At 34.2% G+C, this 5,297-nt stretch overlaps 1 pseudogene; it reads left to right on the plus strand.

The window, feature by feature from the left end:
• Positions 1-3,936: 3,936 nt before the first annotated feature.
• On the plus strand, positions 3,937-4,950 carry LOC149163122 (ubiquitin-conjugating enzyme E2 35 pseudogene; annotated as a pseudogene).
• Positions 4,951-5,297: the final 347 nt, after the last annotated feature.

The following is a 5,297-nucleotide window of genomic DNA, read 5'->3' on the forward strand; positions in this document are numbered from 1 at the left end:
AACTAATTTAAACCTAATTAAGAAAAGGGGAAGGTGAATTAAAATGAGAATAAAAAATTAAATTTAGAGAAATGTAGAGAAGCTCCATGTGTCAACAACCAACACAAGAATATCCATCTAGGAGATAACCTGAGTTAAATTAGGGAGTAGATTGGGGATAAAATCTTGACTCATTAATTGACTTCAAGTAATGAACACAAATTAAGGAATAAAAGGGGGGAATAAAGAGACAACTAGGAGAAGAAATAGGAATCTTGTTGAGGCGAGGAAAATATTAGTTTTAAATAAAAATTTAAGTAAATAATTTTGGGAGACCCTTGATGTGAGAATGACACATGGGTGGGTGAATAAGCAAGCTATTTAATTATAAAAAAATAATAATTAATTATGCATGACATGACAAGTGTCACCTATGAGGACTCCTATAAAAGAAGGGGCAAGCCATGGGAGAGAGGACTTTTGGGGGGGGGAACCCTATTGTTGGATGGATGAGATGTTGTGAGAGCAGTGATTACGAAGCTATAGTGAGTTTGGTGAGGTAGAGGATTTAGAGAGGGGATTCTTGAGCCAAGGTGTGCTCTCCTCTACTAGCTAGTGATTGTCTCCATTGTACAACCCCATTGCAGCTCGGGGGTCCGCGGGGAAGAAGAGTACCCAAGGAGTAGGCTGGGAGGTCAACCGTGAGTCTTCGCATTCGGATCAAGTGCGTCATCATTCACTCGCGGAGGTGGCCAGCTACAAGGGAATACCAGCAACAACAGAGCAAGCGGAGTCTCGCCTTCTGGTGAACGGTACATATGTATTTTATTACGATTGATCCCAGTTAAAGGTATGAAAATGTTATGTTATGTTTCCTGAAATGAGTGGCAGGAATGTGTGTGCTAAATAAATTTGAATTTCAATGCGTTTCCTTTCTGATTGTCATCGCTGTTTTCAAAAAAAAAAAAATATATAGTCTGGAGAGTTATGGTCCTTACACTTGGTATCAGAGCACAAGTTAAAACCTTAAGGCCTATGAGCCCATGCATGCATGACTAGTTTTGTTTGCTATATGTGGGTATTTTTCTAAAATCAAATTACTCAAGTAAAAAAAAAAGAAAAGAAAGAAAGAAAGAACAGTTTCTTTCCAACTAGCCATTTTCCAAACGACACATAAAATTCAATCTCAACGCTTGGGGTTCTATCGATTCCTTCCATCCTAGCTTTGGTTGTTGCTAATTTGGTAGCTCTTGTATTTGGCCGTACGATTGTAACTATCATAATTTGATGAAATTGCAGACTTTAATATATAATTACACTGCAATCCAAATTTCCGCGTAAAAATATTCCCGTGAATATTTTGGGTTATATTGCGATATCACAATTTCTTGAAGAACTTGATGATGATGGTGATGTATATTCAGACTTCGTGGCAGCATAAATCTGTTTCTTTTTCGGAAACAAACGGTTCATCATCCATCTGTACCTTCAGTCTCATTTGTTTTGGCCTCCATTTCGAATGTGCACAACTTCATATACTTTAATCTTGAGCGACCTCTACGCTGCGTCCACAACACTATGATCTCTCTTGATTATCAACGCGTGTCTACTTACGATTTTGTTGTATTATATTATCAAATATTTTGTTAATATATTGGTACAAAATATATTAAAACTTAATATAAACCTTAATATTAAAGATTTGATACGTTAAAGGCCCTATATTATTAATCCAATATTCTAATCTGAAAAGTGATAAACTCGAATGCTATAAACTTTATCTTATATTATGTTATTAATAATAATACTAATATTATTAATTTATTAATATAATATTAATGTTAATAATATTATTGGTATTGATAAATATAAATTATAATATTAATATCAATCTTAATAATAAATAATGAAAAATAATAATATAAGATTAAATATAATAATATCAAGATTATTATTATTAATATATTTTAGGTAAACTTGAATAATCAACATCTCCATGGTATTCAAAACAATAAGGGTTGTTAGAAGGAAATATTATTTCACAGAGTTGTCTTTAGTGTGATTCTTTGGACTTTCAATTGAATCCGGTGGAGAAGTTTGAAGTTTGAGGTGAAATCTTGATTTGTGTTATTTAAACAAGTTTTTAAAATTTATATATGAAACCAGCGCTTTGAAAAACCTCTAAGGTATTTAGATTGGGTTACCCATCAAACTTGTGATTTGAAGAAAAATTAGACCGGAAAAACTTACCAAAAAAATCACACTAAAAACAACTAAATTATTTCACTGCATGGTATTTTGGTTTACTGCCTTGAAAATACATTTAAATTTTTATTTTTTTAAACTCTCCCATTCTCCTTTAATTATTAAAATTTAAGTATACAGTAGGATAGATTTCCTTTAATTCTGTTAAATTAAATGTTGAACTAACGTAAAACTCATGAAAACGCCATTTCGTAATAAGTCATAAATACATCTTTTCAACTTGGGCAAAACTTTTTACTAAGCCAAATTCAAACATCGCTGCAAATTTTGGGCAGTTTTATGAGAGTTGTGTCCCAAAATAAAGTAATTTGCTTCCCATTTAATTGAAAAAAAAAAGGGAAGTATATAATTATTTTCATCCATATTTCCTAAAACAATGTTTTTAATAAAGAGCACTGGATGTTTCAAATTTCGAAATTGGAACACCCGTTAACATGAAGATCTTTGCCGGAATTCAAACCCAAAAATAATTATAAAGTGTAAATATAATTACACTTTAATATGCAAGGCACGGGTTTCCTGATGAGGCATTAATCCTGTTCCACCAAATGAAACAAACAGATACCCAACCCAATCATTTTCCCAACATTCATACCATATCTACTTTGACCGTGACGAGTCTGTTTTTGGATGAATCCTTTTTAATCTTCAGCTATATGCTAATGTGCAGTCTATAAGGTCTATGTTTTTAATTATTCTATGCGCTGGAAACTAGATCTATTTATTGAAACGAAACCAGGCCCAAACTCAGGGGTTTTGAGGCTTGAATCAATAGTTCAAGGCAGGTCCTGTGCGTGCATAGCACTCTGCATAGGCATATTTGCTGAAGCAGCTTTGCAAAAACAATTTAGGGAGAATGTGCAGTCGAGTTTTTATGTCAGTCGATTCGTTGACAATCATTTCCCCATTAGTCATACCATGTTTACTCTGGCTGTGCCGAGTCTTTTTCTTGTATCAATATTTTTAATCTTCAGCTCTTCTATGAAATTATGATCCATGATTTCAGTCTATGCACTCAAAACTAAATCTATCATCTGAAATTAAACGACCTCCGAATTTAGGGGTTTTGAGGTTAGAATTGATAGTTCAGATCTGTACAGCACACTATGTTTGTGCATATTTGTTGAAAATGGCTTTGCAAAAACAATTATGGGGGAATGGGCAGTCGATTTTTAATGTTAATTGATTGCGTGACAATCATTATTCTGACATTCATACTATCTTTACTCTGGTTGTATCGAGTCTGTCTTTCTTCTTTGGGATGGGTACATTTTAATCTTCGGTTTTTAAATTTTTCGTAAATAACTATTTGAAATGATTATCCATGCTTTTTGGTCTATGCACTCGAAACCAGATCCATCAATTTGAAATTAAACCGGGACGAGAATGATTTTGAAAAATTTGGGAGGAAAATGTGAACATTCTATATAAATCGGGGGGCAAGATTCACTCGCAGGTGACTTTCATATATCTCTCTCAGTCATCACTATCCTCTACTACCTGTGATTTTATGCCTTGTTGGAACAATTAACATCACAGTTGTTATCGATGATCTAGTAGTCTTTGCTGGATAAAGTATTCGATTTCTCGACTATTTTAAACAGTCTCTTTTCTAATTAACTTATCCCAAATAGTAATTATCTCAATAGTGGTGAGAACCCGAGATCTGCACTTCATCTAGATATATGGAATTCCTGGACCATTTTACCATTATTTTATGCATTTAATTATTATCGTTGGGTTTCACTCTTGCTGTGACAGAATGAGGGTTTCTTCATAAATAGAGCCTGAGGTTTGGGCCATCAAGCTTCAAACGAACGATAAGGTTCAGATCGATTCTCTTTTGAAGGGCTTTCTTTCTTCTACCCTGCAGCTATGTCGAACAGTAATTTGCCTCGCAGAATCATAAAGGAAACTCAACGCTTGCTTACTGAACCAGCACCTGGTATAAGTGCTTCTCCATCTGAGGACAATTTACGGTATTTTAATGTGATGATTCTTGGTCCATCTCAGTCTCCATATGAAGGGGGTGTTTTCAAGTTGGAGTTATTTCTGCCTGAGGAGTATCCAATGGCAGCACCAAAGGTTCGTTTTTGACAAAGATTTACCACCCAAATATTGATAAGCTTGGACGCATATGCCTTGATATTCTCAAGGACAAGTGGAGTCCAGCATTGCAAATTCGAACAGTTTTACTGAGTATACAAGCACTGTTAAGTGCACCAAATCCAGATGACCCTCTTCCTGAAAACGTTGCAAAACACTGGAAGACAAATGAAATTGAGGCTGTAGTGTGCACTTTTGGTTACAAATTACACATTTTCGATGAATAATTCGTCTATGATACCAAGTTCTCATTACTCTCAAATTTCTGCATACTTGAATAGGATTATGCTTGTTCATAAATTGGCTTTTAATACTCTGCAAAGTTTTCTCACTAATGTGTATAATAATTGATAGATTAATTAATAATATTTCTAAATCATGTTGAGTAATCCTTTTCTTCTACAGCAAAAGAATGGACAAGGCTGTATGCAAGTGGGGCCTGACATTCTACATCGATTCATTCAATAGTACTGTTCTAATGTGTAAGTTACAAGTGATTCAAATTTTCTGTCTAACCTAGCAAGCTCAATCTATAGACATGTAAGGGTTTTGAATTCCGTGCTGTTTTGTATGCTTGTTTACTTCATGAAAAAAATCATAGCGAACCAAAGTGTTGACATTACAGCAGCTCAAATATTTATAACATGATATGAGGGAAGGGAATACAAGAGCAGAATATCTGTTATCGCTATAGTGTGGTATTTAAAATACAAAATCTGGAATAAGTTTACCAATGGGTACTGTTCCAAATTTGAAGAAGAGGTAGTACTTTGGATGATTGGATTTTGTTTCTCATGTTAGTTAAAATGTTTGTTTCCAGTGGTATTTCCCTCTTGTCCTTTTCCTGTTTTCCTTGGAATGCTTGTTTTCTGTCGATGTTGTGTCCCATGAAAATATGTCACGAGTTTTTACACTGCTGGACCTTTTTTTTCTTCCTTCTTTCAAAA

Source organism: Pinus tabuliformis, chromosome 5_2 (assembly GCF_031772625.1).
Source record: "Pinus tabuliformis cultivar Carrire ecotype Pingquan chromosome 5_2, CPIR1, whole genome shotgun sequence".
NCBI classification, from domain to species: domain Eukaryota; kingdom Viridiplantae; phylum Streptophyta; class Pinopsida; order Pinales; family Pinaceae; genus Pinus; species Pinus tabuliformis.